This window comes from Thalassophryne amazonica, chromosome 6 (assembly GCF_902500255.1).
Source record: "Thalassophryne amazonica chromosome 6, fThaAma1.1, whole genome shotgun sequence".
NCBI lineage: Eukaryota > Metazoa > Chordata > Actinopteri > Batrachoidiformes > Batrachoididae > Thalassophryne > Thalassophryne amazonica.
Genome location: NC_047108.1, coordinates 32,455,365 through 32,482,011, shown reverse-complemented (window position 1 = coordinate 32,482,011; position 26,647 = coordinate 32,455,365). Strand labels below are relative to the sequence as shown.

Here is a 26,647-nt window from a genome sequence, read left to right as displayed (position 1 = left end):
CAATTTCTAGTTCTAAATTGCGCCCTTGGTAGAGAGATAGAGAAGTCAACCTGCTGGTTTTCAGTCAGGTTCGCCACAGCAGGTCCAAGGTGGATCTGAATGTTGACTTGGCACAGGATCTACACCAGATGCCCTTCCATATTAGAGAATGGGCAGGGGTGGGGTTTGAACTGGGAACCTTCCACACTGGAAACAAGCACAATTAACTGCTTGGTCACCGCCCCTGCATCTAACTCAGTAGGTCATAATGAATTCCTTTTGAATTAGCTGAGCTTTGATGCTCCAGATCAATTTAAATAGCCATGCTCTTTTTTTTCCTTACCAATGTGCTATCCCTTTCTGCTTTTACTTGTTACTATTTGATTATTTTTGTAGTGGTAATGTTCTAAAACTCAAAAAACAGAGCCATGCCTCCGCACTAGCCTGTGGAATGGATTTTGTGTGACTTTAGCTGTGGAAGAATAAGTTGAACAGGGTTCCTCAGAGAGAACACACTTCTACATAGAAACTCATAAAAACATACTGAGATCACGGCTTCATTAGCCTCTTCATGAAGACAGACTGTCTGTTTGTCTGTGTCTCTGTCTGCAGCAATATTTTATAAACGCAGAGCAATGTCAAGTAAAGTGGATAAATTCAGTGGACCATCCTCTCGCAACACCGGTCATGTCAACGTGATATGTCGAAGGTCAGTGTCACATCGGAGATCACCATATCTCTGGAACTACATGAATTTTTATGAAGTAGTTTTCTGCACAGATGTTTACTCTTCTGGGACTTAAATGTATCAGACATCTGATGTCTAAAGCCTGGTTCACACGACAGGATTTTAAAATTATCTTTAGGTTTCCAAAACCTGAGAGACCACACACGTGAAGATAAAAAAAAAAAAAAAATCATAGATCTAACAGTTTTGGTCATACAGTGTGTGGTGTCCAGCCACACAGTGAGGACAACAACACCACATGAACAGATTTCACACACGAACATTCCCAGTTCAGACAGGAAATCTCACAAAATCTCTCGAGATTAAACGTGACTTCAGAGTAAACAAACGGAGATACTTTATGGTCTATTTAAAACACAGGGAAAAAACAATACAAAAAGAAAAAGAAAAGGTGTTCTTTAAAGGAGTGGAGACGGCGCGACCACCGGACTTTCTGGTAAGTCCAACATGTTGAATATTCCAATTTGCGATCAGAGCGCTCCTGACATCCTTCCGAGCAGATCAGAGCACTCACGGAAGGAATATCTGATGAGATTATCTATAGCGTCATCACGATTGTCGGGGCGTCCTTAAGATTGTTGGAAGGGGAAGATCGAGTCTGATATCGGACTAATTATCCTGCCGTGTGAACCAGGCTTAAGACGCCATGCAATGATGCCAAACAAAGTTGAAAAATGAGCAGTCAGTGGCGAGGCACTGCAGCTGTGTTTACTGACACTTACCACTTTTGGGATTTCATATTGAGAGCTGACAGAAACAGATTTTAAATGCAAATGTCAACTCCAGATAAACTGATCCACATAATTTTAAACAACAGCAATCAGAGATTTCTGATGTCCACCAATCTCCAAAATTCAATGGAGTCTTCCATGGCCTTACATCTGTCTGTGGTGAAAATTCCGTCAAAATCTGTGCAGTAGTTTTGATATAATCATGTTAACAGGCAGACAGACAGACAGACAGACAAATAAATAAATGCTGATGATTTTATTACGTCCATGGTGGATGTAATAAATTTATATAGCACACTCAGACATATAGCAGTTGAGCAACTAGATGCTCAATTACTTTTGAGTCTCCAAAATTGAGGCTCAGGGTATTCTGGAAAAAAAAAAAAAGATTTCCTACAAATTTCACAGTAATCAAAGTCTCCACTTTAACCATGTTTTGATTGTTTGATTTCAAATCCCTTTTAGTAGTGCACAGAGATGGCTGTCACTGTCCAGTTATTGATGGACCTCTCTGTATCCTTGGCATGCAGTACCAATAGTACATTTCAAGTATGGACACAAGAATTTTGACAAATTGCAAAAATGAGAAGTGTTGTCACATAGCTGCACTGTGCAGGTTTAACCCCTTAACGCCCGAATTTATATAGCTGTATATAAAAATATGTTTTGTGTGTGTTTTTGCCTTTAAGTAGATGGTAAATAATGTTGAGATTATTAATTTCACTTTTGCACAAAAACTAGATAGTAGTATTGGGTATTCTGGTAATGACTTTATGTTATAATGTTATAATAATAGTGATGGTATGTTGCAAATTTGCGACAACGGGCATACAGGTCAATTTGGTAAGTTGCATATTTGAGTCAGAGATTGTAGCATATACGAGGTCTCTTAGATAATAAACCGACCCTTTTATTTTTTTTTTAACTATATGGATTTGAATGACATGCGATTACACCAATCATGCTTGAACCCTCGTGCGCATGCGTGAGTTTTTTCACGCGTCGGTGACGTCATTTCCCTGTGGGCAGGCCTTGAGTGAGATGTGGTCCCGCCCTCTCGGCTGAATTCCTTTGTTTCACACGCTGCTCGAGACGGCGCGCGTTGCTTTATCAAAATTTTTTCTGGACCTGTGAGGAATATCCGAGTGGACACTATTCGAGAAATTAAGCTGGTTTTCTGTGAAAAGTTTAACGGCTGATGAGAGATTATGGGGTGTTTCTGTCGGTGTAAGGACTTCCCACGGAGCGGGATGTCGCGCAGCGCTTCCAGGCGCCGTTGTCTGGCTGTTTCGAGCTGAAATCATCCTAATTTAAGGTTCTGTTGACCCAGGATGTCGTGAGAGAACAGAGAAGATTCAGAAGAGGCCGGCATGAGGAGTTTATGTGGACATTCCACTGTTAAAGGTCATTTTGTAATGAAAGAACGTGCGCGCAAATTCGCCGAGTCGTTTCCGTGACGACGACGCAAATCTGTGTGCGCCGCGACCAGAAAAACACCTCCGTGTTGAAGACCATTTGTAAAATTCAGGCGGCTTTTGATGGCTTTCAACAAGTGAGTAACTGAGAAATTGTTTAACAGCTTGGGCATGTTCCAACTTGTCCATTAAGGTTTCCAACGGAGGTGTTTTTCCTGCCGCGACCCCCCGCGGTCGGGTCTGGCCCGACATGCGACTCTGCCCGCACGTTCTTTCATTACAAAATGACCGTTAACAATGGAATGTCCGAATAAACTCCTCATGCCGACTTCTTCTGAAAGTTCTCTGTTCTCTGACGACTTACTGCGTCAACAGAGCCTGAAATGTGGAAGTTTTCAACTTGAAACGGCGAGACGCTGCCGCCTCGAAGCGCAGATCGCCGTCAGGCGCCGTGGACCGTCCTTAAAGCGACACTACCAGACCAAAATCTCTCATCAGCCGTTAAAATTTTTACCGAAACCAGCTGAATTTATTGAATGGTGTCCACTCAGTTGTGCCTTACAGTTTTGAAAAAATTTTTATCAAACAAAGCAACAGTCTCTGAGCCATTCCTAAACAATGAAAAAAATCGACGAGCGTGTGGACGACTCCTCACTCAAAGACTGCCCACAGGCGAATGACGTAACCGACAGGCGTGAAAAAACTCTTGCATGCCCACGAGGGTTCAAGCATGTCTGATGTAATCACACGTGATTCAAATCCATATGGTTTTTGAAAAAATAATAAGGTCGGATACTTTTCTAATAGACCTCGTATGTGACGATGGGCGTTAAGGGGTTAACAGTGACACTATTATCTTTATTCAGGCATCTATTTCTGGCAAACATCAAAGTTTATTTATGTGACTTGACAACATCTGGGACTGTCATGAAGCTGAATCACCATTGGCTTTCTGTTCGAGCTGAGGTGATAGTGTGCATTAAAAGATTATCCTGATCCTCTAAGGAGAAGACTATATCACTATTAAAAATGCTCCTCTGGTGACTGCTGGCGTTAAGGCGCAGACACGTCGTCTTACAGCAGCCTAGTCAAATTACAGGGAGGAAACACTGGCAGCAAAGTCCATAACAGGCACAAATAACACCCTGCTATGACAAGGGAAATTACATAGCTTTGGAATTGCAATTTTAATACTGTGATATAATTGTACCAGCGACAGGAATGTGCCATCCGTGTAATCGGACACTTTGGTGTCTTGATGAATGTGATAAGGCTTGTTGTCAGTTTTGGCGCTTTTTCCTGATCAAATGAGCAGGTATGTTATTTTATAAAAAGGGGCTGCTGATTGATGACGGGTTCAGCTTGTCATGCAGAATATGTGTGCATCCATTTTATTCCATGTTACTGTTAGAAAAAGTGATTTTTGTCAGCCCTTAGTTTTAACTCAGAAATAATCAGTGGTGGGCACAGCTAAGCAAAAAGTTAGCTTTGATAACTGTTATTCCACTAACTTAAAAGTTAACTTTTATAAAGCTAAACCAATAAATCCCTAAAGAAAATTAGCAGAAGTTACAGATAAAAGCTAAACCAATAACTTTCAGTACACAGCAGCTACTGACACAATGAGGCAACGTTTCTGTTTCAGATCAGCCTTCTCTCAACAAAAGAGACCTGGTGACCAGAGAGAAAGGAGGGAGTGGAAAAAAAAGATAATTGCTCTTCACACCATACAGACCTGCCGGTCATTTCACTGGAGTCTTGCACAGGCAGACAGTTTTGACTTATGGTTATAATTTTAAACAAACTAATTCCAGACAAGTTATTGAAATTAACATCACGTCTGTCGTTTTACAAAGTGAAAATATCAGCTATGTGTTTTAGTTTTAAAGTAATGCACGAATTATGAAGGTTTTAGCGTTTAGACACACATGTTGCATTGCATTATAGGTACATTAGTTTCCTGACGTCAGTGGTTGGCTGGTCGGTATAACACACAGTTCATGAAACGTGTGGTGGGTTTTACAAATAAATCTGTATTTGTAAATATGTCTTTTTCATTTGTAAAAAAAAGGCAATTTGAAAACTGAAAATTCCGTTCGTTAAGTCCTTCATCACTTTTAGAGAATGTGTGGCACGCTGCCATGAACACTACCATCTCCTGCCAGTAGTTGGCAGTGTTCATGGCAGTGTGAGCAGCCGCGAAGTGCCGCGCCTCGAAGCGCCATGCAGCGGCACAAAGCTCATTCATGGTACATTGCGTCACAAATAGGAAGTGACAAATTTTGTGTCTACAGTGAAACAGGAAATGTCAAATGTTGAACACTTCCTGGGTCAACACTTCCTGGATTGACAAGAGATGAGATCTTGTGGGATCTTGTGGAAATTCAGTGGTAAGTTGTGACTGAAACAAGAAGTGCCAAATTTTGAGTCCACAGTGAAACAGGAAATGTCAAATGTTGGATGTTTTTTTTAAACATCCTGCGCTGCTAGACCAGCTGACAGCTGTGTCCTGCAACTCTGCTGGAGAACACTCAGTGCACATGTGTGCACGGGCGCTCACGCCCTCATGTGGACCAGCCAGCGTCTGAGCACATGGCACCGTGTGAAGCCGGCCGGCCAGTGCTCTGCCGAGATGAGGTGCGTCGTCAAGATGAGGTTCCTCGCGTAACTGCACATGTGTGCACTAAAAAAGTTACTTGACGAAGTTTGCTTATTTTGATGGACAAGTAAATGTATACATTGTTCATCCGCACGTAGTAATGTATAAAATCTACTCACTATAAAACAATAAGTATTTTTAACCTGGAGTTAGCTTATTTTGACAGGAAAAATATACACAAGATATAGAAAATGTTTTACTTACTAGGCTATAAATACACTGAATACAATTAATAAAAAAAAAAACTTTGACGGAAAAACCAAAGAAAAAAACAAAATGTGCATGTGCAGTTGCACGCTGAGCGAGTTTCATCATCTCCACATGTACAGTAGCACGACGCACCTCATCTCGACGGGACACCGGTTGATGTTGCTTCCACCACATAAATTGTAGTCTAAACTTTACATGACAGACAAAGAGTGGAAATTAAATAAACCACATAAGGGTGATGGCATGGCGCGGTTCCTCATTTCATTTTTGGTTTGCAGATTTTCTTCCGGTTTCTGCGTCTTTCGTGTTATGTGTGAAGGGGCCCGTATGGAACTCATCATCTTGGCTTTTATATTTTTAATTAATTTTTATCAAGTTTTAGAGATTTGCTTTCAGAGTTTAAGGAAGATAATTTTAGAAATTTTTATTTTTTTATATTTTTTGTATTTCTTGTATTTGAAATGGCATAAACAAATTAAAATGTGTGAAATACCAAGTGTTCCAATACTTTTGGAGGGCACAGTATCCTAACCTTATGATGAGTGCCGAATGAGTGTGGTATTATTACTGTTTTGTTTAAGAATGCTTAATTTTCACTGTTGCAGCAGTTTGTGTGAAATCATAGTCATATCGTATATCATATCGATGGAGATATAGTACTTAGCTTCAATATTGACAATTTGCTAGCTGTGAAGTTTGAATATTAATTTAATCTATATTTTTTAAAAATGCTTAAAGTAGCAGGAAGTTAAGAGGACTGTAGTTAGGGAGAACTTGGGGGCAAAGCCTCCCAGAAGCTGCCCAGGTAACACACAACATAAATGCAACATTGCTGGAAGGTTGCTGACAATGTTTTAGCAACGTGAATTTGTAGAGTCCCCATAACGTTGCTACAACGTTGTCAGCAATGTTGCTGACAATGTTGCAGCAATGCGAATGTTGCTGCAACGTTGTCAGCAACGTTGCTGACAACATTGCAGCAACGTTGTGGGGAGTCTACAAATTCATGTTGCTACAACGTCATTGCAACTTCTGTGCAACGTTACGGCAATGTCAAATTGTTAGCTGGGTGAAGGCTTTTATCCATGACAATGCCCCCCAGAAGCATTTACTGAAAATAAAGTGTGAAGTACCTAAATGAGATGGTGGGGGTTTTCCAGGCATGTGAGACGCAAATAAAGAAAAATGGTTAAAATGGCGGGGGGTTAAGAGGGCTGTAGTTGGGGGGTCTGATGGGCTTGGACCCCCAGAAGCTGAATGTATTTAGCCATGCTAATGCTCCCCAGCTGCTTCTTCTGAAAAAAAAAGCTGAAGGACCTAAATGACACAGTGAGAGGCTAAAGAGCTTCGCTCGTTCATGTCAGCAACATATACATATTATCTTGGATAACTCAAAAAGCTTAAAAAGGCTTTAAAATGCATTTAAACATAAAAACAGGGCGAGTGTTACTGCAAAAACATCCGTTGGGAAAGTCACACCATCTGAGTAATTGTTTCTAATGTGATAATACATCACTTGTAAGGTTTGGTGCTTGCTTTAAAAAAAAGAAGCAGCACTGATGTTAACACAAAAACATTTTCCACAGTTTGGATCATGTTTCAGAAAGTAGTTAAGCTGAATAAAAGTTTATCCTTGCTGTAACTGCTCTGTGTGGGCAACATTAAACAAACTGTCTTCAGGGGCACATCCATGAGAGATTGGCTCTGGTGTTGGGTTATTGAATTTTAGACTAAAAGTCTGTTTTTCTGTTTTTAATTTGCCAATGTTTTGTGCAATTATGTCTAAACCCCTTTAAATTATATATATATATATATATATATATATATATATATATATATATATATATATATATATATATATATATATATATATATATATGCTACAATTGCTTTTAATCACATGATTTATATATAAAAAAAACTTAAAATCAATATGAAATACTAGACTGAAGTAACTGGAGCGGTTGTAACATCAATAAACAAATATAAAAGCCCTAAAAGTCATCGATATATGTCATTAATATTTTTGATTTAAACTAATTTAAAATTATTGTTGGGTTAGATTTTATTTAGTATTTGAAGATGTATACATTTGTTGCGTATTTTTTGTATATATTTTAGGTTATATATTGTTATTAATACAAACCCATTATTTCATGTTCTTAATCCTCATGTTGGAATTTTAAAACATGTCAGCGCCATATAGACACTTGCACAGTTTAAAAATGATCAGTTACTGTATTGCAAACAACAACAACAACAAAAAACAATAATGCAGCCCTTGCAATGATACTGCATTGTGCATAGCTTTGTGCCAGGTGTAAGCTAGGGGTGTGGCTGGCTGCTTTTCACTGTCATATATCAGAATGTGAAATATGTTTTAGAAATACAAAGTCACTGAAGTGTCCAACCAGAAACTGTGTATTTGCAAAATGTTGGTTGAAACAGCTTGTAACAATTACATACAAGGAAAGGACCAGGAAAGGTTTCTGTGTCTCCATGTGTGGCCCTAGATTATGGAATAACCTGACGGATGAACTCAAATGATGTCCAAATATCAATCAGTTTAAAAATCAATATAAAAAAATGATGTTTTCAAGTTATGTATCTAATGAAGTACGATGAGTTTCGTGTTGTCAGTTGTAATTGTGAACTGGTTCAGTAACATTCATTTGTGTATGTGCATGTATGTATATGTGTATGTACATGTACAGTAGTGTTCAGAATAATAGTAGTGCTATGTGACTAAAAAGATTACTCCAGGTTTTGAGTATATTTCTTATTGTTACATGAGAAACAAGGTACCAGTAGATTCAGTAGATTCTCACAAATCCAACAAGACCAAGCATTCATGATATGCACACTCTTAAGGCTATGTATTAGCTATAAGTATTAGTAGGGGTGTTCACAATAATAGTAGTGTGGCCAGGGTCGGACTGGGAACAAATTTCGTCCCTGGCATTTTTCCTCTGGACCAGCCCACTATTGGCCCGACAAATCCACCCCCAAACACGCACACCCACCCGTCCATACCGAACCCCCAATGAACAAATACTAATAATACACCTAAACACCATGAACACACACCTAAACACACACTTTTACTGTCATTTCACCTTGATCATAGTACAAAACGGAAGCAAAAGCACACAGGTGGAAAAAAGCTTTTGTGTCTCCAAAGTGTGTGAGTGAGTGAGAGAGAGAGAGAGAGAGAGAGAGAGAGAGAGAGAGAGAGAGAGAGAGAGAGAGAAAATTAAGGTAATATTTTGCATGAACATTACTGAGTGGAATGGAGGCAAAAAAGAAGCTTGAAAAACTTAAATTAAATCATTTGACTAACTAAGCACACCAAAACCTTTAAATTAAATTGGTTAAAATTAATTAACAGTGTAGAGGACAAAGCAAATTAAGTTTACAAAACCACTTCATTAAATGTGTTGCTAAACTTGGGTTTGTCTGACTATAAGTGTCTTGTGTGTACTCAGTGGCTGAGTTAGAATTTCTTTAAAAAAAACATGCAAATTGCTATTTTAGGGTTTTGTTTTGTTTTTAAACTGAGCAAATAAATTGTTTTAGAGTGTGGAATACTCCAAAGATTATTTCACTTCTGTGAACTGATCCTCATAACGTGTAAAGTGAAATCAAAATACCAGAGGGGCGGGAGCAGCCGCCTGCCCTTCCTGCAATCTGATTGGCCACCCTGTATGCTTCTCCAATTGTCATTGGCTGTTGGTCATGTCAATCATTGTGCTCAATGTAAGTCACCGTTGTGTGATCAAACGGAAACAAAACTGAAACCTAGAATAAGACTGCGCCGTGTATGAAACACCACAGAACTTTTATTTTGACACAAATTCAGGAAGTGGTTCTGCAGCTGCGCTGATTAAATGCTGTAGCTTCACTGATCACGAACTTTCCTCGTGTTGACAGCAGCGCGCGGTTCGAGAACACTGTATTTCCATAATCTCTATAAATATGGGAGGGCCTGCCCACGCACGTGAAAACGTGCATTGGCCCACCGGGCAAATGCCCAAAATCACAGATCATCAGTCCGAGTATGAGTGTGGCATTCAGTCAGTGAGTTCGTCAATTTTGTGGAACAAACAGGTGTGAATGACGTGTCTCCTATTTAAGGATGAAGCCAGCACCTGTTGAACATGGTTTTCTCTTTGAAAGCCTGAGGAAAATGGGACGTTCAAGACATTGTTCAGAAGAACAATGATTAAAAAAGTTTGATTAAAAAGTTGATTAGAAAGGGGAACACTTATATGCAGGTGCAAAAAATTATAGGCTGTTCATCTGCAATGATCTCCAATGCTTTCAAATGGACAAAAAACCAGAGACGCGTGGAAGAAAACAGAAAACAACCATCAAAATGGATAGAAGAATAACCAGAATGGCACAGGCTCACCCACTGATCAGCTCCAGGATGATCAAAGACAGTCTGGAGTTACCTGTAAGTGCTGTGACAGTTAGAAGACGCCTGTGTGAAGCTAATTTATTTGCAAGAATCCCCTGCAAAGTCCCTCTGTTAAATAAAAGACGTGCAGAAGAGGTTACAATTTGTCAAAGAACACATCAACTGGCCTAAAGAGAAATGGAGGAATATTTTGTGGACTGATGAGCATAAAATTGATCTTTTTGGGTCCAAGGGCCGCAGACAGTTTGTGAGACGACCCCCAAACTCTGAATTCAAGCCACAGTTCACAGTCAAGACAGTGAAGCATGGTGGTGCAAGCATCATGATATGGGCATGTTTCTCCTACTATGGTGTTGGGCCTATATATCGCATACCAGGTATCATGGATCAGTTTGGATATGTCAAAATACTTGAAGAGGTCATGTTGCCTTATGGTGAAGAGGACATGCCCTTGAAATGGGTGTTTCAACAAGACAATGACCCCAAGCACACTAGTAAATGAGCAAAATCTTGGTTCCAAACCAACAAAATTAATGCCTCGCAGATGTGAAGAAATCATGAAAAACTGTGGTTATACAACTAAATACTAGTTTAGTGATTCACAGCACTGCTAAAAAAAGCAGTTTGAACATAATAGTTTTGAGTTTGTAGCATCAACAGCAGATGCTACTATTATTGTGAACACCCCCTTTTCTACTTTTTTTTTTACTAATAGCCCAATTTCATAGCCTTAAGAGTGTGCATATCATGAATGCTTGGTCTTGTTGGATTTGTGAGAATCTACTGAATCTACTGGTACCTTGTTTCCCATGTAAAAATAAGAAATATACTCAAAATCTGGATTCATCTTTTTAGTCACATAGCTCTACTATTATTCTGAACACTACTGTATGTACAGTGGTTCCTCGTTTATCGCGGGAGTTACGTTCTAAAAATAACCCGCGATAAGCGAAATCCACGAAGTAGTCAGTGCTAGTTTTTGCCATTATAGATGTTTTAAGGCTGTAAAACCCCTCACTACACACTTTATACACTTTTCTCAAACAGGCATTAACATTTTCTCACTTTTCTCTCCTGTGTAAACACTTTCTTTTTTCTTCTGGGCGAAAAGATTATAAACAGACACATGCAGAACTCTCCCTTCGCTCACTGCCTCCGGAGGTATGGATGCGGGACCTGCAAAGAATCCAAGTCCTCTCTCGGTGGCCACGGAGCTCTGCAACTGCGGTCAACATCAGCATCAAAACAGTGAGCGTAGTCTCTGGACCTATTGCCAGATTTGGCGCAGCTCCGCGCAGCAGACAGGAGGGCGGTGTGAGTGGCCCGCTGCTGCTTTTACTGAGCCTGCAGACTCAGTAAGTGCATCGGAGGCAGTGAGAGCAATCGCGGTGATGCCGACTGGTGCCGCGATCGGCCCGCCTGATAAGGACGCAGAACACAATGCGCTGTAAAAAAAAAAGCATGCAAAATTGCACCAAAAAAAAAAATCTGCGAAACTGCTAGGCTGCGAAAAGTGAACCGCGTTATAGCGAGGGACCACTGTATATGTATTTATGTATGTATGTGTGTGTGTGTATATATATATATATATATATATGTGTGTGTGTGTGTGTGTGTGTGTAATTATATGTATGTGTAGGTGTATGTTGGTGTGTGTATACATGTAGACTGTATATGTATGTAAATATTTATGTAGACGAAGACACGGTGTTCACTAGATATGTTTATGATGATGGGATTTGAGTTTGTGTTGTTAAATGTGTTTGTAGCATGGCCCAAGCAGAGGGACACCTCTTAGAGTCTGGTCTGCTTGAGGTTTCTTTCTTAATACATCAGAGGGAGTTTTTCCTTACCACTGTCGCCTGTGTGCTTGCTCTGGGGGTTGGTAATGTGTATATATGTATGTATATATGGGGTGGGCGTTTATAAGCTTTGCTTCTGCTCACCCCCTTTTTGGTCACACACGTGGAATTGTCTTGTGTATCAGTTTTTGTTATTGTCGAGTTTGTGTGCCAAAATAAATAAGTTTAAGTTCAAGTACAATTTCTGATTTTCAGTGGGGTGGTGGTGGGGGCAATCACAATCCTTTAAGGTAAAATGCACATTCTGGATGTGTTGGTGATGAGTGAAAAGTCAATAAACCAATGCATAAGCAATGAACAGCAGCAGACAGCAGTGAATTTCTGCACATAAGAACTATAAAAATAAATTGTTCATTCATTTAACTAAAGTGACATGAATGTTGCACATAGAAGTATTACAACATGAGCAGCTGGTAATGGCAAACGTCATGATACATCAGCAGCCTGCATGTGTTCACGCTGCTCAGTGGCTGCACTATGCGAGTTCCCACACCCTCTCAGGTGTCCTGTGCTCAGGGCAGCCTGGCCCAGGCGTACAGATAAAGGCGTCCTTTGTCTACAAGGAACAGGTAACCATTTGTCCAGCACAAGCATGTGTGTGCATGTGTGTACATGTGCGTACAAGCATGCAAATGTATGCGAGACACACAAACTAGAACGAGCGTCAGGACTGACTGGGCTGCAAGAACAGGTGTGGCTTTTTATTTTTTGCACTGCATGCTACATGTGAGAAAAATGAAGGTAAACTATGGTTCTGCATGAAAATAAACAAAATCAGTGACACAGAAAAGTATGACTTTTTGCTTCAACTTTTTTGTGCACTCTTGCCTCTGCAAATTACAGGTGTGCACTCTACATGATCATTAATAGTATCAAAGTGTTTGCCACAAAGGTTTATAACATGTCAGAAACAAACTGATTTCACAAATTAAACCCCCCAGGCTGAACGGCACAAATTAGAATTATGCACAGCCAAAAGACTGCAGTGTGTTTAAAACTGAAGAAATGGACACAGATTAAAAGTTAACAATTAACAGCATGTGACCATCTCTGTCTTTACCACAGACTGTTTCAGAGTCTTGAGTGTGTATTTGGTTCACAATGGAAAATGACAAAACCAAGTGTACTTTAAAATGTAGCCTTAGATTTAAAAAAAAAAAAAAAATCTTGATTTGCATTTTATGTAGGATGGTATACTTTATCTACTGAGAAAGTTTGATCCGGATCTGATCCAGATGACAGATTTTGTGGCCATTTAAATTTGACATTGAAAACCCCATTCAATGTATATTTTACATTATATCTTAATCAAACGTGTCCCAATTACTCTCATATTTGAAAGTGAGGTGCAGATGGGCACTGACTATCACCTGAAAAACTTTGATCCGGTGTCACACATGAATGGTCCCACATAAAATCGTCCCCCCCTGCATTCATTGCGCATGCGTCATTTCAGAGCGTGAACAGCGATTCACAGATTATTGCCTCATTTCTGCTTAAAACTGCTTGTTTCTGCTTAAAACTGACTTTAGAATGATTTAAGAGATTTTACTTTGTCATCTGACAGTTACAAATCACATTATTACCTTTGATCGCTTTGGGTGTAGAGAGTCAGACTCAGAGAGTCAGACTCAGACGTGCTGATGTGACGCTCTGATCCCTCCCATGTCTTTTATTATGAAATATTGCAGAATTTATGTGGAAATAATTGTTGTACAAAAGCTTCAGAGATCTGGCGCTGAGACAGATGATGACTGGAGTGACGTTTTAAGCAGAAACGAGGCGATAATCAGTGAATTACTGCTGACGCTCCAAAATGACATATGGAGTGAAGGCAAGGTGGACCGCTTGGTCGCCGGCACCGGATTTGACTCAGATTGTGGATTATGTGGACATTTGAATTTAATATTGAAAAGTGTACATATTGGTGTACATTTTGCATTATATCTCAATCAAAAGTGCCTCAGTCACCCTCATTTTTCTGTCATAGATTTACCTTGATCACCAAAATGGGATGGAGGTTCCAATTTTATTCCTGTTTGTCTATCTTCCAGTTAATCAGTCATAAACCAAGTAACAAAAAGCAATGACAAATTGTGCATAGGAGAGAAAATCAATGTGCTGTGAAAGTTATCTGATAAAGAATTCAGAAACTGAAAAAGCTGAAAAAACTTGACAACACCACAAAAAACTTCAATTCAAGTGATAAATTATATACATACTCCTGACATTTGATCACATCTAATTTAGCTTATGAAAAGTTACATCTAACAGGACTTTGACCTTGAATTTTTTTCCAAGGTCACATATTGCATAACTGGAAACTAGTGTTGGCAGAGGTTTGTGCTCTAGTTGTATTTGTATTTTATTTTGCACATTTTCACTTTTTCTTTGCCTTTAACAAGAATTGATATAAAACCTACATGTTTGTTAAATAAGATTACTCACCACGAGAGCTGTAATCATTTTCATAATTTTGGCTTCCCTCATTCTAACTGACCTGATTTTAAAGCTAGAACCCGAAACAGACAGTAATGCTGAGCTTAGACATCACATTCAAAAAAGACATGCCACTTTTATTATGCAAAAAAATAAAATTAAGTAAATTTATGTTATGGTTGGAACCACTAGGAGAGTGGATTGGACCCCAGGATGCAGGTAGCCAAACACAAGAGGTAAGTGCAAAAACAAAGGGTGTTTTAATATCCAGGTGACACAAAACTCCCAAGTGATCCAAAAATAACTGACAAGGTGATTAAACTACAAAGAAAAGCAACTGTCATAAAAACCAACAGTGAGACGACACTTACTGCTTGAAGGCAGGAGGTGACGGGCAACACGTGTGACAAACTGGAAAGGAATCGACCGGCGAAGGAAAGACAAATGGGAGTGGCTTAAAAATATTAACTACAAGTAAATGCTTGGCAGGTGCAGTACACATACACATGACCACAAATACATCTCAGAAATTCAAATGCTGCCACAACGTGAAAAACAGATTGACCTTGACATGGAGTTACCAAAGAAACCAAAAGACATAACTGAAATACATTCTAAAGAAAAAAAAAAAAACAGAATCTCAGAGAGGTAGGGATTCAAAACACAAGGAATGATAAATAACAACAAAGAACAAAAACCACAGAGTCCTTGGGACAAAGGACACGGAGCACAGGATGGGGGGAACCCGAGACACCACAGATGTGAACCACTGAGACAAACAGGATCAGGAACCAGGGAGTGAGGACATACAGAAGACAGATGGGACGTGACGGAGACAGACAGTGGTGGACACGCACACCCACAGACACCAGACTCACATATCGACAGAGAGGGAGGGGTAGCGTACCCGCACATCATGCGCTGAGCGTGCAGCCGCCATCTTCCTGCACAAATGACAACTAATGCAGACAGCCAGTGCACAAGAAGGGCTCACACACATACACACCTTCACCCACAATTCTCCCACACCCACAGACAATGGAACAACATATGCACCCGCACACAACCCTAAGGGAATGCATACTAATACCGACACACACACACACACACACACACACACACACACACACACACACACACACAACCATGAACACAAACATGAAGGCTGACACAGACACAGACGGGACCAAGAGGTGTGCCCCCGCACAGCAAGTGCAGAGTGCACAAATGGACTTACTAGAAGCAACCAAGTTTTGAAGTAAAACACTCAAAGATTCACTGAAATCTCAATTTAAACAAATCTATTAAAAAAGCCTGTGAAGTCAGTTTTTTTTTTTTTTCTTGTACATGTGTAATTCCACAGCAGGTGATTGAATATGACGTCAACAGACAGTCTTCCAAATAAACACATATTTTCAGAAGAACAGTTATGCTGACAGCTGGGAGTTCCAGCCCCTAGAGACGGAGCCGCCTCATGTCAGCCTTCTGTGGACAAAGTGACTGAGTCCTCTCACGTAGACCAAAGTTGCACCTGCTAAAAGTAACAAAGCTGCGCGACCACTGCAACATGGCGCCTTGGGTTTAACTCACAGGATATATTTGACCAAAGTCAAAACCCCTCATTACTTAACCATGTGACTCATAAACAAATGCAAGTCCAGGTGTCATGTCTCGTGCATGAGGTTACACCCTCTGCTTTCTGTATCTTTGTACTAGAATTGTTACAGTAACTGACTCTGGGTCAGACTCTGGATTTGATTCTTTGTGGGAATTTGTGTGCTGTTCGTTTTCTAACCGTGTCAACACTGTAATATAACCAGTCGCCAGTAGATGGCAGTGTTCTATGCATTTTGACACTGGTTATATCACACGGCCTGAATCACAATTTAGCAGACTTTTCGGCTTTTGGAGAAGCAACCTGGGCTTCTTCTGGTATTTTTACATGAAACAAACACAATAACAACATCTATAAACCCTGTGAATATAATCACGAGATTTTTAGGCACAATACGAGGTCTATTAGAAAAGTATCCGACCTTATTATTTTTTTAAAAAACCATATGGATTTGAATCACGTGTGATTGCGTCAGACAAGCTTGAACCCTCGTGCGCATGCATGAGTTTTTTCATGCCTGTCGGTTGCGCCATTCGCCTGTGAGCAGGCTTTGAGTGAGGTGTGGTCCACCCCTCTCGTCTATTTTTTATTGCGAATAAATAGCTGAACGATTTGGAGCTTTGCTGCATCAATTTTTTCCAGAAACTGTAAGAGACCTCCAGGTGGACAATGTTCAAAAAATTAATATGGCTTTCAGGGACGATTTTATGGGGATTAAACAGATTACGGGGTGTTACTGCCGCTTTAAGGATGGCCCACAACTCCTGAGAGCGCGGCGCGCTCCCAGCCCCCATCGACAGGCTGACACCCCACTGGAACAACCAGATAATTTCCAACGTGAAAGCTTTGTTGATCCGGGACCTCGTCTGACTTTCACAAAAAGGCAGAAGATGTGGACATCAGCACTTTTTCGGCACATTCCACCGTTACAGGAGTTTTTTTCATGGAAAAAGAAGCGGAGGGACGCGGCACAAAACCACCTCAGTGTTGATCTCTCAGGACGGCTTTGAGATGGATTTCAGACGGATTCCGGTTGCTTTCCACTCGTGTGAATATCCGATTGTGATTGTGCATGAGCTGGACATGCCCAAACATGTCCTGTGAGGCTTCATCACGGCGTTTCTATGCATCGAGCGGCTGCACCGCGATGCGCGGAACTCCTCCGCACGTCTGTGTTAATGTGCCGAAAAAGTGCTGATGTCCATGTCTTTTCACAATTCCTGTGCTAATCAGATGACATACCGGATCAAGACAGCGTCCAGTTTAAAAATGAATGGCACATTTCACTGTTACAGGAGTTTTTGTCATGGAAAGAGAAGCGGTTCCACCGCGCTTCGCGGTGGAGCTGCATGGCGCAAAGAAACGCCATGATGAAGCCTCATAGGACATGTTTGGGCATGTCCCGCTCATGCACAATCACAATCGGATATTCACACGACTGGAAAGCAACCGGAATCCGTCTGAAATCCATCTCAAAGCCGTCCTGAGAGACCAACACCGAGGTGGTTTTGTGCTGCGCCAAGAGCGGCACGGTGGCGCATCCCTCCACTTCTTTTTCCATGAAAAAAACTCCTGTAACGGTGGAATGTGCCGAAAAAGTGCTGATGTCCACATCTTCTGCCTTTTTGTGAAAGTCAGACGAGGTCCCGGATCAACAAAGCTTTCACGTTGGAAATGATCTGGTTGTTCCAGTGGGGTGTCAGCCTGTCGATGGGGGCTGGGAGCACGCTGCGCTCTCAGGAGTTGTGGGCAGTCCTTAAAGCGGCACTAACACTCCGTAATCTGTTTAATCCCCATAAAATCGTCCCTGAAAGCCATATTAATTTTTCGAACGGTGTCCACCTGGAGGTCTCTCACAGTTTCTGGAAAAAAATTGATGCAGCAAAGCTCCAAATCATTCAGACATTTATTCACAATAAAAAATAGACGAGAGGGGTGGACCACACCTCACTCAAAGCCTGCTCACAGGCGAATGACACAACCGACAGGCATGAAAAAACTCACGCATGCGCACGAGGGTTCAAGCTTGTCTGACGCAATCACACGTGATTCAAATCCATATGGTTTTTTAAAAAAATAATAAGGTCGGATACTTTTCTAACAGACATTGTATACAGAGTCTAATGCTGTTGTCTCCATGGAGCCTGATCAGAGTGTCTCAAATGCATATCTTCTGTCGTGAATACCCATAATGCACTGGGCACAGCATGTCCGCACTAAAACCTTCAAAATTAGTGCATTACTTTAAAACTAAAACATATATCTGATATTTTCACTTCATAAAACTTCAGACGTGACCTTAATTTAAATAACTTGTCCAAAATTAGTTTTGCTAAAATTGTAACCATAAGTTAAAACTGTATGCCTCTGGATGACTTGGGTGCTATTGAAGGTGTATTAGTATGGGGTCAAAAGAAATTAGTTTTTTTTCTTTTCTATGACCAGTTCTCCTTTGCCTGCAGAAGATAGAGCAGTATCTTCTAGTTTGTAGAGGATAGAACTGCACATCTACTACAAAAAGCCATGTCTGCGGTCTAAAAATGAACCATCTACTACAAAAAACCACATCTGTGGTCTAAAAATGAACCATCTACTACAGAAAGCTACGTCTGCAGTCTAAAAATGAACCGACCAAAACTTATTGGAAGATACTTGGTCTGATGATGGTTTTCAAAATAATCTGAAAAGCTAATCAGATAATGAAAACATTATCTTGATAATGAAAACATTATCTTTGATACTGTAATTAGCGGTTAGCGGATTAGCGGAACTGTGCCCACCACTGGTAGCAACCACCCAGATAGACAACCAGCTCATCTCCACTTCTTGAAAATAACCATCATCCAGGTCCCCTTTGTCTTTTCCCATTGCTGATTTCCACAACACTGAGGCATCTATGTGCTGGCTCATGATACTTTAGTCATGTGGCATACTTCTCTGAGCACATAATGCCAAATATATCCAGTCATCACTTTAGCACATAGGAAAAAAAAATACAGTGTATATGTATATATATATATATATATATATATATATATATACACACTAAGTGACAACTCTGTGTGTGTGTGTGTGTGTGTGTGTGTGTGTGTGTGTGTGTGTGTGTGTGTGTGTGTGTGTGTGTGTGTTAGTGTATATGTTCCTCTCCTGTCCAAACTGTCCAAACGTCACCTTGGAATTGAGCCAAACTTGGCAGACATATACTTTGACACATATGGGGAGTAACATAGGCTACTGCACACTTTTGTAGCAGTAGTAGTAGTTATAGTAAACAAAGAGACACTTTTGTGCTGCAGAACTGAAACTTGGCACACATACAATGACATATGGGAGTGACATAGGCTATTGAGCAGTTTAGTTGAAATTGAGAGGGCAGACACTTTTGTGCTTTTGCTAAAAAGTTGCAAAAGATTGGTGTCATAATTTTCCAATTCTCTTATTTTTCCTTTAACATTTTACCTCTTCATTTTTTCAAGTAACAGTAGTAGTAGGAGTAGTCGTAGTAGCAGTAGCAGTTAAGGAGAGAGACACTTTTGCCGATGATGCACACTAGTGCTGCATCATTGGCTGTCTCTTCTGTCTCTTCTTGAGGCAGTTTTCGTCATGCCCCAACAATTCACTGGAATCTGGGATAGGTGGAAGGCGTTAGATCTTACTGCCAACAGCTAGCCAATCAGAGCGCGGAAGGTGAGGAACTAGCTGACAGACGCTGGTTGAATAAATGGCTACAAACATGTCAACAACAGCAGAAAATCGTCTGCCAGCGAGGTTTGCTGACTTCACAGAGGAGGAACTGGTGGAAATATTGAACTCCAAGGATGCCAAAAACACTAAGAAGGTAGACAAGCAACGCTACTGATGTTTAAGAAGCATTCATATGCTGTTTACAACAAAATAAATTGATCTAATTTACTTGACTCTTTGTTGTTTGCTTAATTTGGGAGGGGGGTGGAGAACATAACAATTGATGGATGGCAAGTCGTCCAACATAGAGAAATATTGGATGCAGAAAAGTTATATTGGACTCGGCTGCGCCTCGTCCAATATAACTTTTCTTCATACAACTGCACTCTAAATGCAAAGCAACACAAATGGGACAAATAATCCACTGGTGCTTTGTATGTCATGTGACATACAAAGCACCAATCAAATGACAAGGATCCACTCAGCTATTATACAGTTATACAAATATATAGATAGATAGACAGGCAGACAGACAAATTGTACTCGGGCACAGCCCAAATCACCTCGGCCTTTGAATGTGTACACAAAGAAAAGTGAGTTGTGTTTCTGTTGGTCCACTTAAAGAAGAGAGAGTTTTGTCCAGTTCAAAGGGGTGTGTGTGTGAATGGCAGCTGCTAACTGGATCTTTCTCTGAATTTTATAAAACTCATTTCCAGAAACACACAGTGTGTCACAATATAATAAAACAAATTATGCCTTTTTATTCTGTTCCTGCCCCAAGTCATAATGCTTTTAAAAATTCCCCCATCCTTCTTGAAAATCATGGCTTTTGATGTTGAGTAAATATGTTAACAGGATGTGCAAACTCTCAAACCTGAGCAAAAACACAACATCCTTAGTAAAGGTTAACAGCCAGGTTATCCCTGGTTCGCTTTGTCTTGGTGTCACATGAATGTGAGGGCTTCATTTATCGCCTGGTTAAGGCTTAAGATGAGGAGTTTCTGCTCAGGAAGCAGTAGGGAAACAGCCAGCATGCTCGAGTGCACATTTAATATTTTTATCATCCACTGCTGGCTGCTCACAGACACACTGTAAATATTTAATCTGCCTGTGTGTTAGTTGATAGGACATGACAGGAAGTCAACCTGACGGGCGGCGTGATTGATGGCTGTAGATGTCAGGTTGAAAGGTGAGAGTGTACTATCTGTTGCTGTATTCTGTCTGCTGTGTGTGTGTGTGTGTGTGTGTGTGTGTGTGTGTGTGTGTGTGTGTGTGTGTGTGTGTGTGTGTGTGTGTGTGTGTGTGTGTGTGTGTGTGTGTGTGTGTGTGTGCTTGTGTCTACAGATGTTAAGTACAGGGGCTGAGTGCTGTGTTGAGAAGTCTTTAATAAGGCTAGGAAGACGCACCTCAAGAGACTGTGTGTGTCCGTGTGTGTGTGTGTGTGTGTGTGTGCCCTCCAGTCACATGAAGACAAAGTGTTGCAGGTCATGCCCAGTTGACTGTTTTCAAAAGCAGTGTATTGTCAATGCGCCTTAAATGAAAGTATCAGAATTGTGTGGTGAATTTTTTGTTGAGACATTCTACTTTCACCCTTTTGTGCTTTTATTTGAATTTAATTCCATCCCTCCAAAAATACTGAAACAACAACACTAACCCCTTGTGTCCACATATTGTATCATTAACACCCACAATGATTATGACAAGACTTTCAGAGCCCCAGAGTGGTCATGACATCAGGAAATATACAGCGGGTAAAATGAATATTGAACACGTCACCATATTTCTCAGTAAATATATTTCTAAAGGTGCTATTGACATGAGATTTTTACTAGATGTTGGTGACAACTCAAGTAATCCACACATACTTTAATTCATTTGAAAGCTTGTCTCTTAGTCTTGTCCATCCAAATTGGAAGTCCCAAAAACCAGTTTTATTTGTTATTATCTATCGTCCACCTGGTCGTTACTGTGAGTTTCTCTGTGAATTTTCAGACCTTTTGTCTGACTTAGTGCTTAGCTCAGATAAGATAATTATAGTGGGCGATTTTAACATCCACACAGATGCTGAGAATGACAGCCTCAACACTGCATTTAATCTATTATTAGACTCTATCGGCTTTGCTCAAAAAGTAAATGAGTCCACCCACCACTTTAATCATATCTTAGATCTTGTTCTGACTTATGGTATGGAAATAGAAGACTTAACAGTATTCCCTGAAAACTCCCTTCTGTCTGATCATTTTTTAATAACATTTACATTTACTCTGATGGACTACCCAGCAGTAGGGAATAAGTTTCATTACACTAGAAGTCTTTCAGAAAGCGCTGTAACTAGGTTTAAGGATATGATTCCTTCTTTATGTTCTCTAATGCCATATAACAACACAGTGCAGAGTAGCTACCTAAACTCTGTAAGGGAGATAGAGTATCTCGTCAATAGTTTTACATCCTCATTGAAGACAACTTTGGATGCTGTAGCTCCTCTGAAAAAGAGAGCTTTAAATCAGAAGTGTCTGACTCCATGGTATAACTCTCAAACTCGTAGCTTAAAGCAGATAACCCGTAAGTTGGAGAGGAAATGGCGTCTCACTAATTTAGAAGATCTTCACTTAGCCTGGAAAAAGAGTCTGTTGCTCTATAAAAAAGCCCTCCGTAAAGCTAGGACATCTTTCTACTCATCACTAATTGAAGAAAATAAGAACAACCCCAGGTTTCTTTTCAGCACTGTAGCCAGGCTGACAAAGAGTCAGAGCTCTATTGAGCTGAGTATTCCATTATCTTTAACTAGTAATGAGTTCATGACTTTCTTTGCTAACAAAATTTTAACTATTAGAGAAAAAATTACTCATAACCATCCCAAAGACGTATCGTTATCTTTGGCTGCTTTCAGTGATGCCGGTATTTGGTTAGACTCTTTCTCTCCGATTGTTCTGTCTGAGTTATTTTCATTAGTTACTTCATCCAAACCATCAACATGTTTATTAGACCCCATTCCTACCAGGCTGCTCAAGGAAGCCCTACCATTATTTAATGCTTCGATCTTAAATATGATCAATCTATCTTTGTTAGTTGGCTATGTACCACAGGCTTTTAAGGTGGCAGTAATTAAACCATTACTTAAAAAGCCATCACTTGACCCAGCTATCTTAGCTAATTATAGGCCAATCTCCAACCTTCCTTTTCTCTCAAAAATTCTTGAAAGGGTAGTTGTAAAACAGCTAACTGATCATCTGCAGAGGAATGGTCTATTTGAAGAGTTTCAGTCAGGTTTTAGAATTCATCATAGTACAGAAACAGCATTAGTGAAGGTTACAAATGATCTTCTTATGGCCTCGGACAGTGGACTCATCTCTGTGCTTGTTCTGTTAGACCTCAGTGCTGCTTTTGATACTGTTGACCATAAAATTTTATTACAGAGATTAGAGCATGCCATAGGTATTAAAGGCACTGCGCTGCGGTGGTTTGAATCATATTTGTCTAATAGATTACAATTTGTTCATGTAAATGGGGAATCTTCTTCACAGACTAAAGTTAATTATGGAGTTCCACAAGGTTCTGTGCTAGGACCAATTTTATTCACTTTATATATGCTTCCCTTAGGCAGTATTATTAGACGGTATTGCTTAAATTTTCATTGTTACGCAGATGATACCCAGCTTTATCTATCCATGAAGCCAGAGGACACACACCAATTAGCTAAACTGCAGGATTGTCTTACAGACATAAAGACATGGATGACCTCTAATTTCCTGCTTTTAAACTCAGATAAAACTGAAGTTATTGTTCTTGGCCCCACAAATCTTAGAAACATGGTGTCTAACCAGATCCTTACTCTGGATGGCATTACCCTGACCTCTAGTAATACTGTGAGAAATCTTGGAGTCATTTTTGATCAGGATATGTCATTCAAAGCGCATATTAAACAAATATGTAGGACTGCTTTTTTGCATTTACGCAATATCTCTAAAATCAGAAAGGTCTTGTCTCAGAGTGATGCTGAAAAACTAATTCATGCATTTATTTCCTCTAGGCTGGACTATTGTAATTCATTATTATCAGGTTGTCCTAAAAGTTCCCTAAAAAGCCTTCAGTTAATTCAAAATGCTGCAGCTAGAGTGCTGACGGGGACTAGAAGGAGAGAGCATATCTCACCCATATTGGCCTCTCTTCATTGGCTTCCTGTTAATTCTAGAATAGAATTTAAAATTCTTCTTCTTACTTATAAGGTTTTGAATAATCAGGTCCCATCTTATCTTAGGGACCTCATAGTACCATATCACCCCAATAGAGCGCTTCGCTCTCAGACTGCAGGCTTACTTGTAGTTCCTAGGGTTTGTAAGAGTAGAATGGGAGGCAGAGCCTTCAGCTTTCAGGCTCCTCTCCTGTGGAACCAGCTCCCAATTCAGATCAGGGAGACAGACACCCTCTCTACTTTTAAGATTAGGCTTAAAACTTTCCTTTTTGCTAAAGCTTATAGTTAGGGCTGGATCAGGTGACCCTGAACCATCCCTTAGTTATGCTGCTATAGACGTAGACTGCTGGGGGGTTCCCATGATGCACTGTTTCTTTCTCTTTTTGCTCTGTATGCACCACTCTGCATTTAATCATTAGTGATCGATCTCTGCTCCCCTCCACAGCATGTCTTTTTCCTGGTTCTCTCCCTCAGCCCCAACCAGTCCCAGCAGAAGACTGCCCCTCCCTGAGCCTGGTTCTGCTGGAGGTTTCTTCCTGTTAAAAGGGAGTTTTTCCTTCCCACTGTAGCCAAGTGCTTGCTCACAGGGGGTCGTTTTGACCGTTGGGGTTTTACATCATTATTGTATGGCCTTGCCTTACAATATAAAGCGCCTTGGGGCAACTGTTTGTTGTGATTTGGTGCTATATAAAAAAAAAATTGATTGATTGATTGATTGACATACAAAGAAATCAAAGCACAGATGTTCATAGATTAACTTATGTGTAATAATGTGAAAGCACACAGGGAAAAGTATTGAACACATAAAGAAAGGTAGGTGCAAAAAGGCATCAGAAAGGCATCAGACACCAACTGAAATCTATCAGTAATTGCAAAGCAATTCTGCCCCTTGTCAGTGCAAATTAATATCAGCTGGATCAGTCCCAATTGATGGCCTATAAAAAGGTGTCTCATGACAAAAGGTGTCACACAAGAAACTTCTCATGATGGGTAAAAGCAAAAAGCTCTCTCAAGATCTTCACAACCTTATTGTTGCAAAACATATTGATGGTATTGGTTAGAGAAGGATTTCTAAACTTCTGAATGTTCCAACTGTCAGGGCCATAATCTGGAATTGGAAAGAACATCATTTCACCATAAACCAGACATGACCAGATCTTTATTGCAAGATTTCTGACAGAGGAGTGAAAAGAATTATTGTAAGAGTTGTACAAGAAACAAGGACCACTTGTGGAGAGCTTCAGAAAGATGTGGAATTAGCAGGTACAATTGTTTCAAAGAAAACAATAAGTAATACACTCAACCGCCATGGCCTGTATGCACACTCACCACACAAGTCTCCATTACTGAAGAAAAAGCACGTTGAAACTTCAATGTTTGCTGCACAACATTTAGACAAGTGCATGTGAAATACTATGAGAATATAGTCTGGTCAGATGAGACCAAAATTTAAGTCTTTGAATGCTATAATACACCCATCACTCCAAACACACCACACCAACAGTGACGTTTGGTGGGAACTTCATGGTGTGGGGCTGTTTTTCAGCATACGGCACTGGCAAACTTCATATAATTGAAGGGAGGTTGAATGGAAAAATATACCAAGACATTCTTGATAAAAATCTACCAGGGTGATGAAGATAAAACAAGAGTGGAATTTCAGCAAGACAATGATCCCAAACACACACCCTGACTTTTAGTCCAATAAAAATCTGTGGAAAGAACTAAAACGAGTTCATAGAGGAGGTCCAGGGAACCTTCAAGATTTGAAGACTGTTTCTGTGGAAGAATGAGACAGAATCACACCTGAGCAATGCATGTGAGTACTTTCTCCATACAGGAGGCATCTTGAAGATTCATTACCAACAAAGACTTTTTAAAAAAAATAAATTTCAGTAAGCATGTTCAATACTTTTCCCCTGTGTCATTCCATTTTATTACACAAAATGTCTTTATTACAAAAAATTCTGTACTTATTTGTTTTGTTTTTTGTATATGTGCATTTTGTGGGTTGTTACTCAAAATATACATCTGTTGAAAATTTCACATCAATAGTACCTTTAGAAATATATTTACTGAGAAAAATGGTGATGTGTTCAATACATATTTTAACCTCTGTATATCAGTCTGTTTTAATACACTGAGCATACAATATACACCTTCCTCACACGTTTTGATTATTGTGTTTTGATTAACCCAGAGTAAGTACTTGTCCCATAATTTTTATTTTCATGGATATTCCAGAACAGCCACAGCTATGGAAGAAAAAGAAATGTGATTTCATGCTAACTGGTGAAAAATCATCACAGTATAAACTGAAGGCTTTGTTTGGGCTTGGAACTTCTAATAAAAGTGGAAAAATGTGTATTACGTTCAAACTGCAAAAAGGCATGACAAATACATTAAGCAGAATCTAGCTTGAATAAATGGTTTTGCCTTAACCCTCTGGGGCCGACGCCATCGTATATGATGGCTGAGACCAAGTTTTACTCAATTACAAATAACTTTTTAATGATATGAGATAGAAACTTACTTTTTTTTTTTTTTGCTGAAAAGTTAACTCCGCTGACTTTTGAGCCACCGTCCACCATCTTTGTACTCCTCATAGAAGCTGTGTGATGACATGAACAATGTGAGTGTCCAATCAGAATTGGTTCACCGTCACATGGTTTTCCAAAATCCAATTGTAGGTC

The 26,647-nt window shown here is 40.0% G+C and overlaps 1 protein-coding gene across 3 annotated transcripts in view; it reads left to right on the top strand.

The window, feature by feature from the left end:
* arhgef19 (Rho guanine nucleotide exchange factor (GEF) 19) overlaps positions 1-26,647 on the top strand; it is a 131,500-nt gene that overhangs the window by 48,388 nt on the left and 56,465 nt on the right. Inside the window, exon 1 of one of the 3 annotated variants that reach the window (XM_034171929.1) lies at positions 12,679-12,715. The exons of the other annotated variants lie outside the window; for them this stretch is intronic. The gene's annotated coding sequence lies outside the window, so the exon portion shown is untranslated. Of the gene's footprint in view, positions 1-12,678; positions 12,716-26,647 lie in introns of those variants that run through there. 3 annotated transcript variants of the gene reach the window in all.